At 38.8% G+C, this 19489-nt stretch overlaps 1 long non-coding RNA gene across 1 annotated transcript in view; it reads left to right on the top strand.

Moving 5' to 3' along the window:
• Nucleotides 1-19489, top strand: part of LOC125083808 (uncharacterized) — a 208333-nt gene that overhangs the window by 141153 nt on the left and 47691 nt on the right. The window contains exon 2 of the long non-coding RNA XR_007122382.1: nucleotides 18081-18162. This is a non-coding gene — a long non-coding RNA (uncharacterized LOC125083808). The remainder of the gene's footprint in view (nucleotides 1-18080; nucleotides 18163-19489) is intronic.

Genomic DNA, 19489 nt, shown 5'->3' with positions numbered 1-19489 from the left:
TAGAAACCGTCTTAGGGATGAAGTGTCAAAACACAACCAGAAAAACACCATTAAAGACTGCCCCTGATAGTGTCACTCCCTTTTTCTACCTTGAGCACTATCCATGCACACTGGAGGGGACACCTGTTTCCCACAAATAGCACTTGGAACTCACCAACATTGACAACATGGCACAAAGTGTTGGACTAACTGGGGAAACATAGGGGGTTATGTAGGGGACTTTTATGTTCATTGTAGATGTTGGGTTGGAATAAAGCCTATCTGAGAAATCTCAGTGGCACATTTTTCAATGGACTGAATTCCTTAATATGCTGGCATTAGAGGGTGAGCCAAGTACTACTAGTAGTATCCTTTCTGGCTCTCAGCCTTATACCAGGCTTTTCCATATTGGAAAAAATGTTTGGGTTGCAAAGCTATGTAAGAGTGAGGAGTGATACAGTGGGATTCTGTCCTCCCAAAGCATATGGTCTCTTGGGAAAACATTTTATATATATATATATATATATATATATATATATATATATATATATATATATATATATATATATATATATATATATATATAATCTCGAGAAAGACTTGAATTATAATTCATGCACAAGAATCAAGAAAAGACTCACACACAAGGAGAATAGAGAACAGTTTTCTGCCTTCATGGGTGGGATGGACAAAAGCTTCAGAGTTCAGAATTTGACATTTGTATCTGAGATGGCAAGGAAGAGTTGATACAAATTTAAAAAAAAATTAATAAAAAGATATAGCTATCAGGGCACCTGGCTGGCTTAGTCAGTAAAGCATGTAACTCTTCATCTCAGGGTTGTGAGTTTGAGCCACACTTTGGGTGTAGAGCTTACTTAAAAATTATTTTTTAAAAAAGGTATAGCTAGGATTAGGGTTATGGATACATTTGGTTCTTATCTGCTGAGGCTGTCTACAGCATGTAATTCACACTCTATAGGAAGGAAATGTCTGGATTAAACATATATATTTTAAAGATTTATTTATTTGGAAGAGTGAGTGAGCAGGGGGAGGGACAGAAGGAGAGGGAGAGAGAGGATCCTCAAGACTCCCCGCTGAGCACAGAGCCACACACGGGCTCAATCCCAGAACCCTGAGATCATGAATTGAGCCAAAATGGAGTTGGACCTTGAACCAACTGAGCCATCCAGGTGCCCAAAACATATTTTTTAAAAGAAGAAAGAAAATTATTAAAGGCGGGGTATGAATACTTTGAATAAATGGTGTTGGGAAAGCAAAAGCACATTATGAGTAACTTTAACCAAATATATGATTTTAAGACTGTGTGTGTGCATATGACACAGAGAGAGATCATCAGAGAGAGGCTGAGAGAGAGATTGAGCTAGCAAAACCCCCTTTCATGGGTGTTTTGGATGAGCTGCTCTTCTTCTTCCTCTATCTTTATGTGTATTCATCTTTTACGTAGAATTTCTCTTACATTTGCCATTAAGAGTGGTCCTGGGATGACATGTGCTAAGTAGAGAGACAAGTCAACTTACCACTGACTCCTGCAGAAGAGCTCGGGTCGCCTCATCCTGTAGCCGGAGCTCTGATGGTGCATCAGTCACCAGCAGGGGTGTCAACAGTAAAGGAATTTTAAAACCCTTACTGTACCATCCAAATTCCTTAAGTGCGATGAGAGGGAAAATTCTGACAAGAATAATTATTTTGTTTTGTTTTACTATAATCAACCTGGGGATGATAGGACACTGAATCTGTGGAAAGTAATAAAGAAAGAGGAAAAAGAAATTTTTGTTCTCTACATCTCTTGGGAACATCCTTGTGGCTGCTAAGACAGGATTTGTTCCAACACTGTATGTATATACGACATCTTCTTTATCCGCTCATCTGTGGCTGGACACTTGGTTGCTTCTACGTCTTGGCTATTGTAAAAAATGCTGCAGTAAACATAGAGGTGCTTATAGTTTTCAGGTTAATTTTTTTTTCCCTTTTGGTTAAATACCCAGTAGTAGAATTAATGCATTATGTGGTATTTCTGTTTTTAAGTTTTTGAGGAACCTCCACACTCTTCTCCACAGTGGCTGCACCAGCTCCCATTCCCACCAACACTGCACTAGAGTACCCTCATTTCCACATCCTCGCCAATGCCTGTTGTTTCTCGTGTTGTTGATTTCAACCATTCTGACAGGTGTGAGGTGATCTCTCAGTATGGTTTTGATTTGCATCTCCCCGATGATTAAAGATGTTGAGCATTTGTTCATGTGTCTGTTGGCTATCCGCATGTCTTCTTTGGAATATGTATATTCAGATCTTCTGCCCACTTTTAAATCAGCTTATTTGTTTTTGCAGCATTGAGGTATATAAGTGGAACAAAGAAAAAAAAAGAGAGAAAACTCGAGAACAGATTCGTATATGCAGAGGACATACTGGTGCTGGCCAGTGGGTGGGAGGATGGGTGAAATAAATGAAGAGAATTAAGAGACTTATCATGATGAGCCCTGAGTAATGTATAGAATTTATGAATCATTATTTGTATCCCCCCCAAACTAATGCAACACTGTGTTAATTGTATTTGAATTAAAAAAGAAAGATTTTTCCAACATAAAAATTGGTTACGGTAGTGGGAAGAGGGGGAGGCATACTTCTCAACAGAGGAAAGAGAGAAGTTTCATCAAATGCCTTGTGTCTTGGTGTCCCTCCCTGGTCCTGAGTGACAGGGCACTTCCATTCTGGAGACAAAATAAATATAGCTTTTAGGGAGAGAGAATGAGATCTGTGCTCTTTGGAAAGGATAAAATTGTGTAAGTCTGTCTTTCCTTCTTGGGGTTTTTATCTTCTTCCAAAATCAGTTCTCAGGTGCACTTATTTTTTCTTGTTTTTTTGTTGTTTTCATCAAATTTGTTTTCCTCTTGGAGCTCTGCAGTTAGACCCTTCGGCAGGTCCAAGGGTCTGACTACATAGGTGAGCTTCGGCAAGTCACTTAACCTCTCGAGTCTCAATTTCCTCATCTCTGAGATGAGAAAAAGGAATAGTAATCATTACAAAGGAATTTGGAGAGAATTTTTGAGATGGGCCATAAATATCAGTGTAAGCCGTGTCGCTGGTACATTGGAAGTGCTGGCAAATGTCAGCCTTTTGTGATTATTGTTTCTCAGCCCCAGATTCCCGCCTCTTCCTCTGCTTCCTACACCACATGGACATCCTGAGAATAGTATTCAGCAGCCCATGGCTTAGTTAAACAGGACTTGGGTAAGGCTGAGTCAGAATAATCTGGAGGGGGGGCTCTTTACTCACATGTAGGTTCTCAGCATACCAGCCTGGGCCCCCCATTCTTGCAAGTACATTGTCATTGCTCTGGAAAGGGAAGAATGGGGAGGGGGGCATGAAACCGAGGAAGAGAAGGACAAGACAAATTCATGCTCTATTGTCTATTAGTGCTAAATGAAAGCATTCTGAAATTATTAACTAAAATGAGAAGCCAGAGTCTCTGTGAATTATAGATACAGTTATTATAAACAATATAGTATGAAAATAAAATGTAAAGATAAGTAAGCAAACCTAAGTATGGGAAGGAGAATGTAAAAGGGGGAAGGAAATTATACCACAACTTCAGTAGTTATTGTTCTCGGGTGAAGGGACTATCGGTGTTATTTTCTCATTATTTTTATTATGTTTTGTATTTTCCAAATTTTCAAATCTATATATGGATATTGTGTATGTGTATCTGTCCACCTGTCTATGGATAATATCCATATTGCTGTTTATGTCTACATGATGGTAGTTTAAGCTTTGTCTCTTATAGACTAACAGTTTGAAAGCCTGCGTATTCAACAGAGCTGGAATGTGTAATTTTTCCACAACACTTTGATTTTTCTCATGTGTATGTGTAAGAGCCACATACCATCTTTCTTTCAAGGAAAAAAAGATGAATGCTTAGGGGCTCCAAAAATCCTAGTGTGAGAGGAACAGGCCAGCAAGAAGCCATCCCCACAGAATAACACAAAAGTTCACTGAACTCTTTGAGCCTTTCCATGTAATTTATCTCATTTGATCCAGAGAATAACCCTTTGAGGAAGGCAACAGAACAAGACAATTTAGGATACTCATTTCAACAAATGGGTTTATCGATTGATTCACTTATTTCTTCATTCTTCCAGCTAATCTGTATTAACTCCTACTATGTGCTGGGAATTTTGGCCAGCATAGAGGATTATAATGAGACCAAAGGTCGGACTTGTTGTTGTGGGAGACAAATAATGAACCAGTAAATAAGTGCACAAGATACCTGAGATGCTGGTAGAAATAAATAAGACGTTAAAATAGGATCTCCTGAGAAGACTTCTTGTGAGGAAAAGACATTTGCACTGAGACCCAGAGTAGACAAAGTAGCCAGGTTGTGCATTGAGTATTGCTGGGGGGAAAGCAAACAGCAAGCATGGGGTCCCAGAGGCTGGAATGAGCTGGAATTGTTCCAGGAGCAGAAGGGATGCTGCTGTGGCATGAGACAAGGGAGGTAGGGAAGATGAAAGCAGATGAATGTTTTCCCTTCCAGTATCCAGGTCCTCAGTATCACCTTGTCTACAGGAATCTTGTAAAATCTGCTGGGGAACTAGAACTTTCTTGGTCTTTTAGGGAAGTTCAAGCTTATTACAGAGTATGATAAGGCTGGAAGTCTAGGTGGGTAAAGGAGAGAGAAAAGCATCAGTCCTTGGTTGTTAGATACATAGACACATATATGATGGATGGATGGATGGATGGATGGATGGATGCATGGATGAATAGATGGATGGATGGATGGATAGATAGGGTTTTTACAGACTGAAAAGTAGACAAAGGTTAGTACTTCCAGAGCCTGGGGGACACATGTTTGTTGAATGGGCTTAATGAGATGGAATTACCTTCACCGGGAATAATTTTATGGTGACCTATGGAGACCAAAAGCAGGCCATCGGGAAGCGTAGGTTCTGAGTCATGGCCTGGAGAACTCACTGGACCATTAGACCTGCAGGGACCTCTAGCACTGAGATAACAGATCCTCAGAAATTACTAGTATGAACCAGTGACCACAGGTCCTGCTGAATCTTTTGGTATGGAGAATCACCCCCGGAGTTTGGCCCAGCCCCTGTGGGCTGGGTAGGGGCAGGTAGGAGACAAACCATGAGAGACTATGGACTCCGGGAAACAAACTGAGGGTTTCAGAGGGGAAGCGGTGAGGGGATGGGTTAGCCCGGTGATGGCTATTAAGGAGGGCACGTATTGCATGGAGCACTGGGTGTTATACGCAAACAATGAATCATGGAGCACTACCTCAAAAGCTAATGATGTACTATATGGTATCTATCATAACATAATAATAAAAATAAGGAAATAATGACTAAAACTGAATGTGGAAGGACCTAGAACAGGGACAAAAATAAGTGATTGACTTTACTCTGTGTGTCCCACCCCTAGGTCCACTCTGCTCTTGTCTTCCCTGTTGTGAGCCTGGAAGGCCCACTGCTCTGGTCCTCACCCATTTTCTCTTGTCCTCTGACTTCACATGGATTCAGCCATCAGGAGACACCAGCAGATGTAGGAGTGAAGTTCACATACTTGTCTTAGCCCTCTTCCTATGGGCCACCATGCTATGTCCTTGCGACCACACCTCCTGCTTATCAGCTCCTTTTTTAGGGGTTCCAGCTGTGTCACTGACCTAGTAACACAATTTATTTATTTATTTATTTATTTAGGCCCTGCACATTTGGGCTTAGGAGAGGTCACAGGCTTTGCGCTGTTGTTAAACCCTACATTGCTCTCCCTGGTTCATTTCCTCAACACAGCTCACACTCTCAGAATAGTCCTTCCATGAATTCTCTTGCAGATGAATCCCTCACAGTGGGCCACCTAGTTCTTGCTGGGACATGGGTGGACTCAAGTAAATCATAAGGGAATCAAGTGATATGTCTTACAAACTCTTTCATGCACTAAGATTCATGCCTTCTCCCTGAGGATGGAAGTCACCCTTCCTTCCTCCTTCTACAGATGGTGAAAGGTTAGTAAGTGGGCCAAATCACACAGCACCTTCAGTGAGTGGCAAAGCCCTTTAATTCAGACTGCATGCTGGGGTTCCTTTTTATATGCCACACATGCCAGAGTTAAACAAAACGTAAATCTCATCCCACTATAAATAGGAGGTACTGGCTAATCAGTAAAGTATCTTGTACTTTATCATTCCAAGACCCCTGGCTTCTCCAAGGCCCCTTTTAGTTCACCATTCTAAGATGATATGCCCTCAAGTTCTTCAAACCTAAAAACAGGATGTAAGATTGGCTTCCACAGAGAAAACATATTTGTCCCCATAAGAAATTCTATCCCTTGTTACCTTCCGAATCCTGCAATGTCACATACCTCCCTGGTTTTCAACAGGGTGAAAGTTTTATGTCCATTGCCACCAAGTCTCATGGTTACTATTAGGAAAAATAGGCTCCTGTCCCATGGACAAATTTCACTGTACCTTCTCCAGTTGAATTTCCTTCTTCAATACCCATCAGTTAAGTGTCACAGACAGGCCTGCCGTTTCTGATACTAGTTGACCTATTAAAGAAAAGGCATGTGAAAAGACAGATGTTTTTGCTTTTGTTTTTCCTTGCAGACACAATAGTCCCAGCAATCTTAACCTGGGTATCCACTGGTCTACGAGGTATGCATACACAGTGTTTTTTACAAGTGAAGTAACTGAGGGCACCTGGGTGGCTCAGTGGGTTAAGCCTCTGCCTTTGACTTGGGTCGTGATCTCAGGGTTCTGGGATTGAGCCCCACATCAGGTTCTCTGCTCAGCGGGGGGAGCCTTCTTCCCCCTCTCTCTCTCTGCCTGCCTCTCTGCCTACTTGTGATCTCTCTCTGTCTCTCTCTCTGTCAAATAAAAAAAAAAAAAAACTTAAAAAAAAATTTAAAAAGAAAATATAAATAAAATCTTTCAAAAAAATTAAGGTGAAGTAACTGAGTTTTGCAACATGTCTGGAAACGTTTCTGCCCATTTAATCCCTATACCCTACACCTACAGGTGTAACCTGACCCCATCACTCCTGTTTTTGAAAGCCATGCCCTCTACAGTCTTAAGTTGGTGGATGTTGATCTAAACCAACCCCAAAGAGAAAATATTTTTCTCCATTAGCAAATTATCACCTGGCTGTGCTGAGATTTACTCGCTTTTTCCCCTGCTGTTCTTGGTGCTTGCCTGCAAAAGGTCGGGATTACTTTTTATTTTCATTTAAAGTTTTTATTCATGTATAACATACAGGCAAGGGATACTGAACAATGATAAATGTACAGCCCAAATTTTGCAGTGTGAACACATCCGTTTAAGCACCACCTTAAGAAGTAGAACATTATCTTTACCCAAGAGGCCCCTTTTCTAACTTCTCCCAGTCATTAAATCCTTCCCCAAAGGCAACCACTCTCCTGGTATTTATCACCCTTGATAGATTTTGCCTGTTTTTGGACATCATGTCAACAGAGTCATAAAGTATGACTTTCGTGTCTGGTTTCTTTTGCTCAGGATTATATCTGTGAGCTTTACCCATGGTTTTTAGTGCAGCAAATTCATTTTCATTTCTGTAAAGGATCCCATTATATGATCTTATCGAACTGTATCCATTTTACTGTTGAAAGACATTTGGGTTGTTTCCGTCTTTTTGCTATTGCAAATACTACTGCAGTGAAGATTTTGATAAGCTTTGGGACACATGCATATGTATTTCTGTGGGAATCCATGTAGGAGTGGAATGGCTGGGTCAAATGGTATGCATATGTTCAGCTTTAGTAGATACTGCTGGTTTCCAAAGAATTTACTTAACCCCCCTGAATAGTATATGAGAGTTGTAGTTTCTCAATATTTTTGTCAAGAGTCAGTTTTGTTACTCTTTTTATTTTTTTTATTTTTATTATTTTTAAAGATTTTATTTATTTATTTGACAGAGATCACAAGTAGGCAGAGAGGCAGGCAGAGAGGAGGAAGCAGGCTCCCCACTGAGCAGAGAGCCAGATGAGGGGCTCCATCCCAGGACCCTGGGATCATGACCTGAGCTGAAGGCAGAGGCTTTAACCCACTGAGCCACCCAGGCGCCCCCTGTTACTCTTTTTAATTTCAACTTTTAATATGTGCATTTGTGCTTTTCTGATGACTGAGGAAGTTCAATGCTTTTTCCTGCTTATGGGCCATTTGGGTATCCTCTTTAGTGAAGGGCCTGTTCAATACGTTTCCCACTTTTTTTTTTTTTTTCACTATTATGTTGTGTACATTCTTTTGTCAATTTGTAAAAGTTATTTTTTCTAATTGAGTTTTTTAATTAATTACAGATATAGTAAACATCTCCTTAAACTAGAGGCGTGCCTTTTCACTATCTGAATGATGCAGTTTATGAATACTTTCCATTCTTTTAATTTCCTCTTCCTTCTGATAAAGTTTCTTCCTTGTAGACCTTATAGGACTTTTTCCTTTTTTGAACATATCAGAGAAAATGTATCTATTATATTTGTAAACTTCACTCCCCTCCCCCAATAAGTACAATATATCAAACTCATTCCATGGTAGACCTAGGAACAAGGCCATGGTCAGGACCAAAAAGATCCTACAGTAGTGCTAACCCCAGCCATTTAGTGAACACAGAGTTCTGTTTTGACACCTTTGGGGAAATAATACAAAGCAGACAGTATTTGATAATAAAATACTTTCGTATTTTGTTTAGAAGTTTAGTTGGTTTTTTAAGAATAGAGTATGTTCAGAAATATATACTAAAGGGGCACATGGGTGGCTCAGTTCCTTGAGCATGTGCCTTTTGATTTTGGCTCAGGTCATGACCTCATAGTCCTGAGATCCAACCCAGCATTGGGCTCTGGGCTCAGCACTGAGTGTTCTTGAGATTCTCTGTCCCTCTTCCTCTGTCCCTCCCCAAACTCATGTTGAATAAACAAACAAATAAATAAATAAATCTTTAAAAAAAGATGTACTAAAATATTTACAATGAAATTTTATGATATCGAGGATTTGTTGCAAAATAATCCAGAACACAACAGTATTGGGAACAACTGGTAATTTTTGAAGTCGACAAAATGGGTCAAGGGGATTGGGAGGTACAGACTTCCAGTTATGGAATGAATAAGTCAGGGGATAAAAGGCACAGCATAAGGAATACAGTCAGCAGTATTGTAGCAGCTTTGTGGCATGACAGATGACAGCTGCGCTTGTGGTGAGCCCAGCATAACATTGCTGAATTTTCAAATCACTATGCTGCACACCTGAAACTAATGTAATGTGGCACATCAACTATAGGGAACATTTTTTGATGTAAATAAATGTCGAAGTTGATAATGGGCCCAGGAATGTTTTTTATACTTTTGGCTATACTTTTCTAAATGAAAAGTTTAAAAGGAAAAGAGGAAAAGGGTGGGAAGAGGGGAATTGAAGATTTTGAGTCTAAAAAACTCTTCCAGAGAGTTTTGCCAAGAAGAAAGGAGAATATGAGGTGTTATCTGGATCAAGGAGCAGATTTGGCTTTCTTTTCTGCATGTTTTCTCCAATGTTAAAGCATGTTGGTAAGGTATTTGGGAATAATCCAATAGAGGGGGAAATTGGATATGGCAGAGAGATGAAAGATGATTAATTACATGGTGTCTTCATGATAGCAAAAGGAGGAAGAATATTCCAAGGGGAGGACTGGCATGGGTGGAGGCTTTAGGACAGCCATGAGCCTGAAGTGTCCTAAGAGCAATCAGAAGACCAGAGGACCTGCAGAGAAATGAATGAGAGGAGTCGGGGCAGCAGGGCCCGATCCTGTAGGGAATAATCATGATAACTTCAAGAAAGAAGAACATAGCTCATCTCGTAGGGCCCAATAGGCCCTTGTAAGAAGTTGAGGTTTTCTTATTCTGGTACTGAGAAGCTACTGGAGGATTTTCATTAGGGGACGGAAATGAATGAAGTTAAGCTCGAAAATGATCTGCCATGCTCTGCAGAAATAGACTTGTGTGTGAGCAAGTGAACATCTGTAAGCAGTGAGGCACAAGGTCAGTGTGGAAGCACAAAGAGCAGCCTGGAGACCTCTTCAGTGTTCCAAGTGATAGACACTTGTCTATCAGCTTAGACTGAGATTGTGTAAGGAGGTATTATGAGTTAAACTATGTCCCCTCAGAGAAATATACGTTGATGTCCTGGCCCATAGAGTATGGCTTTGTTTGGAAGTAGGATCATTGCAGATATGATGAGTTAAGATAAGACCATACTGGAGTACAATGGACCCACAATTTAGTATGACTGGTATCCTTATAAGAAGACAGCCACACGAAGACAGAAACAGGCAGGGAGAAAGTCACAGAAAGGTGGAATTGGAGCAATGCATCTGTAAGTCAAGGAATACCAATGATTGCAGGCAACCCCCCAGAAGCTGGAAAGTGACAGGGAAGGATTCCACTGCAGGAATCCCCTCAAAGGGAGCATGGCCTTGATGACACCTTTATTTTGGACATATAGCTTCCAGAACTGTGAGACAATATATATTTGTTGTTTTAAGACCCCTAGTTTATGTGCTTTTTTCATAGTAGCCTTAGAAACAAATGTGAAGTTGGCAAAACTGGCCATACACATTGAAGAAAAATATATAACGTATAAGTAATATGTTATTAATATTTGTCATTAGTAATATAATTTATTGGGTGTTTTAATTATTAATTTTATTACTATTACTATTTATTACTATTATATATTATTACATATATTGATTAATGTACTTACTGATAAAATTATAAACATTCATTGAAGAACATGGAAATAAAACTGAATATTATTATATCAAAAGGGTCTATATCAAAGATGTCAGTGGTTCCCCAATTTAATCTATATGCTTTGATCTGTATAGTCCTGAAATAAATCATAACAGAATTTTTCATGAACTTAACAAAATAGTCATCAAGTTTATATGAGAAAAGAGAGTTCTAACAGTACTCACGACACCTTCAAGGAGGAAGAACAAAGTGGGACTTGCTCACCTAACATGCAGGTATCAAGAGCGTTTCTAAAGCTGTAGTAATTAGACTGGTGGAAGCTTTGAAATAGTGTCAGAAACAATAGACAGATGAATAGATAATGAGCCAAGAAATGAACCTAGATAAATATGGAAAGTTGCTATATTATAGTAATACAATGAGTAGTTCTATAAATCAGCAAGAATAATTACTGGATAGATGTTGCTCAGACAGTATGAAAACATACATACCAGTATGTATGATTCTTATCTAATACCATAACAAAATCTCCAAAAGTGAAAAACAGAACACTGAGGGACGCCTGGGTGGCTCAGTTGGTTAAGCAGCTGCCTTCGGCTCAGGTCATGATCCCAATGTCCTGGGATTGAGTCCCACATCGGGCTCCTTGATCATCAGGGAGCCTGCTTCTCCCTCTGCCTCTGCCTGCCATTCTGTCTGCCTGTGCTCACTCTCTCTCCCTCTCTCTCTCTAACAAATAAATAAATAAAATCTTAAAAAAAAAAAAAAACAGAACACTGAAACATTGAAGAGAAATTGCAGAAAAATATCTTTGCTCCTTAGTGGCAGAGAAAGACAATCCAGTTTTAAAACAGTCCAAATTATCCATGTTATCAATAAAGTCCCATCAATCAGTAAGAAAGTAAAAGCCAATAAGCACATTTAAAATATATTTAATATCACCAGTAATGAGGAAAATGCAAATTACAACATCAAGATATCATTTTGCCCAAATAAAAATACTTAAACATACCAAATGTTGGTTAAAAATAAAAAAAGAGTGAAACTGGAATTCGAAAACACTCCAGCTCTGGGTTTTGAGTGAAAATTGGCAAAACAACTGCTGAAGATGAACTGGTAATTTCTAGCGAAGTTCAATATATGCATTCACTAATGACCCAGAGGTGCTACTTACCAGTAAACTGTACACAGTGACCTTGACACACCTGCATAGGGAGATAGGTATTTGAATGTTCATTATTTGTGATAGCAAACAATGGGAATGAATCTAAATGCACACCAGTAGAAGACTAGGTATAATGGCATTCAGATAAACAATATTCTACAGCAATTTATAGCAATTAATTTTTGTATCTCAAAAGAGATAGACCTCAAATAATTATATCGAAGAAAAAGATTTTATAATACGGATCAGTGACTATGAGGTTATTTATGTAAAGTTTAAAGGACACCAAACAATCCACTGCATTGGTTTGGATCCATACAATCAAGATGGAAGGGCAGTATAGCAATGTGTTTCAAAGTTTAATTTGCGAATTCTTTTTGAGTCAACAGTTCTACCTTTAGGAATCCATTTGTAGGAAAAAAGTGGGCAAGGAGGAAAGGATGTGCAGCTGTTGTAATGTACAAGGTGAGACTCTTCATACCTATGAGATGATATTCCTCATAGAATATTTTTATTATAGTAAATTCAGAAACAATTTAAATGTCTCAGTCATTAGGTGATTAACGAATTTAGGATGTATTTACCTAATGGAAAACCCAGTCTGTTCTACTGTCATGAAAGTATATTTGTGACATATGTAAAATGAGAGTAAAATGATTACAGAAAAATACTCAAATGTAGGATTCACTTTTCTTTTTTTTCAAATGTACCTATTGGGATTATGTGCATAAGTCTGGATTTATTTTAAAGTGTACGATGAGATAATGAATGATGGTTTATTTATAGCTTTCTTTATAAAGTCCCAATATCTTTTGTAACAAGTTTACATAATATTTATAATAAAAATTAGAGATATTTTCATTTGAAAATAAGACAAAACTGAAGACAGGAGTTATTTGAAGACAAAGTATAAGAATTTGAATGGTTTCTGAAGACAATGAAGTGACATTATTTGTTCCTAGACAGTGATATATTGTCACTTACTGACTTTATAACTCTCTCTAGGGAAGAGAGAAGGATCTAAAGACAGAACATCTCAAATTGGGGGTCAGGACCTACAATAGAGCAGAGCAGAACATGTCTTCCCAACAGGGGCAGTATTGCACCCCAAGATTGGGGCAAAAATTGGTTCTTAGTGGATGAACAAAATCTTAGATATAACAATGGTCTAAAGCTCAGTCCTGTCCAACAAGATAGTATTGCTCAGGCTTTCATTTCTCTCATTAGAGAAAAAATTAAATATAACTTAAATGTAAGTTATCTCTATTAATGGCATAAAATTATTTACAGTAACAAAATCTAAATTATTATTTTTTTTCTTTCTAGGGGGATGATCATGATAGAGACTGAAAAATACCAGAGTAGATAAATTAATTGAGAAGGACTTCACCCCCACCAAGGGGTTGGTGGAGGATTTAGGACCAGTGTGCCTCTCTAGAAAGCAATTCTGCTTTTTTATTTCAGTTGTTCTGGATATAAGAACAGCAGATTTTTAGGTTTGCAGTGTTATTTGGACACACTGATCCTAATCACTGTTAGTAATTAAACTCAGTCCGGTTCATGTCTAGAGACAATAAGATCGCAGAAAAGCTATTAGGACTTATACTTGCCCCACTAGATAGCCTCTCCTGGCCGTCCTTACTTCTTCCAAGTTTTCCCTCACCATTCTCAAATCCTCAGCACACATACAGGTCAGGACCCCTCTGCCCTCTTACTCACCACCTCTGCTCTGCCCTGGCCATACACATTACACACAAATAGCCACACCCACTCAAACACAAAGGGGGAAAAGGAATGGTGGTTAAAATAACAGTGATGACAGGGCTTCTTTGTGAATGGGTTCAGGAAAAGATGTACTGTACATGCCAGGGGATTTCACTGAGCTCTTGATGGACGGGAGGGACAATGGAGGGAGGGGCTTGTAAAGGATTTATGGGGGCCAGGATTAAGGGAGCATGTGAGAATGTCGTCACTAAGCTGGCTTGAGGTAAAAGAAACATGTGGAGCCCTTCAGTGAGACATTAACTAATGCTTCTGCACAGGTGCAGCCGAGGGAAGGCAACACCTATATCAGATCCCCTTCGTGTTGTCCAGGATGTCTGTGGATGAACAAACAAGAGGTGGCACAGATGGGGAGGCCAGGCAGGGGAGAGCATTTCTACATTCCTTGCTCTCTAGGCTTAGAAATGCAGCCTGGCTCCATGTCCAGAACTTAGCCACCTGCTCGTACCCACCCTGTTGACCACAGATGTTCCCAGGAAGGCTGTGGGCTCCAGATCTTAAGTCTTCCCGTCACTTCCCTCTGTTCCCTTTGCTGGACGGTAGACTGCTCTATCATCTGTGGGGTCTGAGTCCAGTTATAAATGTGGGGCTGAGAAGAACTCATTCTGCTCCTGATCCTATCTCTTTGAAGGGAAACTCAACCAAGACAGGCTTATACAGTAGGTGTGTGTGAGGGAAAACATTGATAATGTGCCTGGTATTTTTAGGAGCATTATTGCTGAAATTCTCAAAGCTGCTGTGTAAAGTAGGTTTATTTTTTTGGTTTTTATAGGTGAGAAAAACGAAGTAGCAAGAGATTAAGAGAATTTCTGTCTCAAGGTTTCAATGATAATTGTCAGAACTAGACTGAAAATCCATTGGCATAGAATCCTAGAACCTTATTTCTACTCCATAGGCTTTTGTAAACTGAGTTTCCAGGTATGTCATTTTGTTACAACTAGAATTTTTGTTTTGATGAAATAGAGAATTAAGTAGGAATAGAAAACATCAGAGAATGTTCTACGAATCCAGGGTGTTTTATCATGAAACTTTAATGCATGTGTATCCATGATACCTGAAAATCTATTTCTTATTGGGAGGCATAGGCAAGAGTTCAAAGGTTACTACACTACACCCGGATGTATCCCACCTACATTTTCCTCATCCCCACTTCCATCTGTTAGCCACAGGTCCTCTAAACGGGGCCATGGGGCACCTGGGTGGCACATTCGGTTGTGTGTCTGACTCTTGGTTTAGACTCAGGTTGTGATCTCAGGTTTGTGAGAAAAAGACCCATATTGGGCACCATACTTGGTGTGGAGTCTGCTTAAGATTGTTTCTCTTCCTCTCCCTCTCCCCTTCCCCCCCTCCCTTCCCCTCCCCCTCTGAAATAAAGAAATGTCTTTTTAAAAAACTGGGCCATAAAAATAAGCACAGTCTCTTCTACTTACTTGAACAGGGTCAAGACAGGCCTAAGGGGGACCAAGATGTCAAGGGAAATTAAATATACATCGTAAGATAAAAGAGACTTGTGGTTTACTCTTTGAGTTTTTCCCCTGGAACTTGTGTGAAGTTGAGGGCCTGTTAGTTTTCTGTCATTTTCACATTATTAATGATGCATAGAGCAGGGAAAGAAAGTAAGCAAAGGGAAGTGAGTGGCCTGGAAAATGCTACTGGGGTTACTGCCCATTTGCAGGCTGCATGAAGTTGTGATTTTTGAAAATTATTTGTAAGATTGAACTATAATGTACCATCAAGAAGATGTATAGAAAAGAGACATGGACAAAAGTAAACTACAGTACAACTGATTAGCAAAGGTAATTCCAGGACCTTGTCCTGCTCATCATTTAAGGTGAAGTTCCCTGAATATTTTTCATGACAAAGTAGAGCACTCAGCATTTAGAATACTGAAACTCCCAGGAAATCAAGTCAACCGGGCAACCATCTGTCTTATAAACAGTAACTTCATTTACTCACACCTTCCCTTCTTCATTTGGTTAAGAAATATCACTGGGAATTTACTGTTCTTTCCAAGGCACAATGCTAGAGGCTGTGAAGTACCCTTCATAGAATAAATGGTGGAGAGAGAATTCAATTAAATAATCTAGTGAACACTAAAGAAGACGATTAAGTCCAGAAATGCTAGGAAAAAAGTTGCTGTTTTTTTAAACTCCTAAACTCCTGTAGTGAGCAGAGGGAATAATATAATGGGTTCCACCTGCTGGGATAGTTTGCTGGATCACAGCAAATAACCTTGATCAAAATGGAACTCATGTATGTAGTCCGCTAAAGAAGCTGATTTTTGAATCTGGATTATATAAAACCATGAACACCTCACTTCTCACCTTCAGTTTGGTCATCAGAAGCGTTTTCAGACTTGTCCACAATTATTCGTAGAGAATAACTCAAATGACATATATGTAGACTTGAAGTGGGCCCGAAAGCTAATCTAGTTCACCTGGCTCACTCACAGCTATAGGAACTAAGGCTGGAAAAATTTAAGTGACTTACTCAGGGTCATTTTGTGAGTTAGTAGCCAACTTGGAATCTACTTTTGGCTTTCTTCCTCCTTTAGGAGAGGCACACAAATCACTCCACAAGTCCTTTGAAAAAATAAAATGCAGTTCTTTTGAGTGAAAGGAAGAGAGAAGAGTTTGGGAGAAAGATAGGGCATTTACAATATCTTTTCTCTCTGTCCCCAAACTTCAGAGTATTTTTTACCAAACACACTTTCCATTGTAAAGAAGCCCTGCCGTTTCCACATGTGTGGCCTTTGGAGAATACTTACTCTCTTGGTTGGCTAATTTCCTGTCCTCAGTTTTCTACCACATCATTTCAAAGAAGTTGGGCTTCTCAAGTCTGGAATTCCTCAACCACAACGACTTCATATCTCACTTACTTTGAGGCAGGGGTTGGTGGAGTTCTCTCCTTTTCTATGCGCTTTCTTTCTTCTCAGGTTTTGCTTTTACCTGTGTTGAATTTTAGTTAATATTTTCTTATATTACTAAGAAAACTAAACTGCGGCCAGGTACTTTGGAAGGAATGTCTGTGGAAATCATAAAATGCTTCCTCTTAATCCAGTATGATTAATTTTTCCAGAGGAATTTTGAGTCTATTAGGCTTGTTTTTATAGCAGTTACTGAAAAAGGATATCTGTCAAGCATACCTTATATTTATTGTAGATACCGTTGTTAACGAATTGAAGTCAACATATCACTTTTCAGTTTTTAAAGTGGTGGGTATCAAATGAATAACCAGAAACAAAACTTGTCAGTTGTGTCTGGAAAGCCATTGTTCAACACACACTAAATAAAACACGGTGCCTCACTTTCAAAGAGATGAGAGCTCAGTTTTTTAAAACCCATCACCTAGCCTAACCTCACACAGAAACAAGCAAAATGAGGCTATTTCTTCTCATAGGATATATAGCTCTTTCAGGAACAGTGGCTTGATGACCACCTAGAAATGTAAAGAGTCATCATTAATTTTGGAGTTGACTCTTTAGTGATGTTTAGATGCTTAAGTGTAAAGAACATGTACTTTCAAGTCAGAAAGAACTGGATTTAAATACAGGCTCTTCAATTTAATTATCTGTATGACCATGGATATGTTATTTTTTCCTTTGGGAGATTCAGTTTCTTCATCTGCAAATACTCATGATCAAAGTAAAAGTGAAAACTGAAAATATTGAATTTTTGCCTTTTTAGCATTTTGCTGCATGTAGTCCATGAGACAGAATCCTTTTAAAATCATGTCTCCTCACATAACTAAATGGGTAAAAGTCCTACATTGCATATTTAATTCTAGACACAACTCAAGATTCTTCTAAGTCTGGTCAATTCTCTATCCCATATGTCCAACAAAGCTGTAAAAATCTTGAGGTCTTGAGTCATAGTATATGCATCTTGTGTTTCATTTTCTCCCACAGAATCTATTGTACTCCCTATATAGTGAGGGATTAATGGAACTAAAAAACACATTGAATCTAATTGGTCTGAAAATGGCTAAAGGGAACTTTCAGTGAGGAAATGCTTTATGGAAAATAGGCAGTGGGGTTAATTATTTGTGTTAGGCAGTATAATAGCTCCCCACAGATGGCTATATCCTAATTCTCAGAACTTGTACATGTGTCAGTTTTAAATGGCAAAAGGGGTTTTTCAGATATGGTTAAGTTGCATGATCTTGAGTTCAATCTAATCATATGATTCCATTTAGGACTTCTAAACTACAAAATCATATGGTAATAAATTCGTGTTGTTTAAAGCTACAAAGTGTGCAATCATTGGACATAGCAACAATAGAAAAATACATTATTTCCCGAGGAGGCTTTTACTTTTAGGGAAGGAGAAAAGAAATAGAAGAAAAGAGATATGAGTGACCAGAAATGCTGATGAATATATATATTTTTTCCTTTCAGTTCTTGGAAATTCAACAAGGAGATCAGTGTCCTACTGAGAAGGATGAATCAGAGATATGCTATCAGCCGAATCGAATAAGAGGTTGGTCTCCTAGTTATGAGGTCAAACTAAGAGTGCATAGGGGATGAACTCCTCACCTCCATATGACCCTTCGAGGCTGAATGCCCTAGTTGAGCTGAGACCTAGGGAGAGAAAAAGGACAGATGGTTTGCTTCAATTCTGGTACCATTAATTACCAGCATTTGGGAAGTCCCCCAAACTACTCTAAGCTTCAGTGTCCTCACCTGTCAAATTACGAATTTAAATATACTTTACTAGGGGAAATGACCTGTAGCTAATGGATACAAATCCTTAGCACAATTCTGTATACAAGTAAACATTAAAAAAAAAAATCACTAGCCATTTTTAGTTATTATTCTTATTGGAAAACAATTGAGATTCCTGAACTCTAGCAAACTAAAACAAGGTAGCCACATGGGATTAATTTATTTGGTCAATCAAAAGATTTCACTTTGTATCGGGGACTGTAAGAAGCACTGGAGATAAGGCAATGAAAAAAACAAACAGTCTTACCGTCAGTGAAGTTATCGTCTCCCAAACAAGAGTAGTTTTAAAAAAATGGTGGGTGTATTTAATGTTTTCAGACAGTAACAAGGTAAGTGAGTGATGATAGAAACTGATTTAATACAAGTGCTTGTAATCTATATCATAAATAACATTGGTAATATGTGAGCTTTATAATGATAATCATATATATTTATTGAGGATCCCTATTATAATATTAAGAGAGTGAAAGTAGAACAGCACTGAATAATGTCAGAAAAGCAGGGAAATTATTATATTAGTGTCCTAAGTGGGGAGCTGCTCTGGTTTTTCACTGCTGTTTTTTTGGGCTCAAGTTCATTATTAGAATTAAAGTAGTGTCGAAATCTCAACGTTGTTAAAGAAAAGTTAAATGAAATAAAAATAATAATCAGTTCATCCAAACAGCAAATGAGTGAAATGATTTATAAGGAGAAAAAAGATGACTTAAACTTCCCTGGATAGTATACGGAGAGTAAAAATTCTTGTTTCTGAGTTCTGCGTTAGAAGGAATATAGGATTTTCAGGATCAAATAAGAGAGGGTCGGGAAGCAAGAAATTTTATATCTATACTGTTTAGAGTTTAGGGGCAAGGGCCAGCTCTTGAAAGGGAAAGGAAAAGGATCAGAGTTCCTTGGAAGGCAGTGTAGTTGTCATGATGGTGGGGTTATTGCAACCATTGCACAAATATGGCCTTGAGCGGTCATGGCAAATCTTACTGTTATATGTTCCTTAAAATACTTAATCTTTGCCTATCAAATGAGTATCTCAATGTGGTCTTCATTTTCATTTTCTCGAATGCTAATGGGTTGAATGTATTTTCATG

This window comes from Lutra lutra, chromosome 13 (genome assembly GCF_902655055.1).
Source record: "Lutra lutra chromosome 13, mLutLut1.2, whole genome shotgun sequence".
In the NCBI taxonomy this organism is placed as follows: Eukaryota; Metazoa; Chordata; class Mammalia; order Carnivora; family Mustelidae; genus Lutra; species Lutra lutra.
Note: the sequence above shows the minus strand (reverse complement) of the source record. Positions and strands in the feature narration are given on the sequence as shown.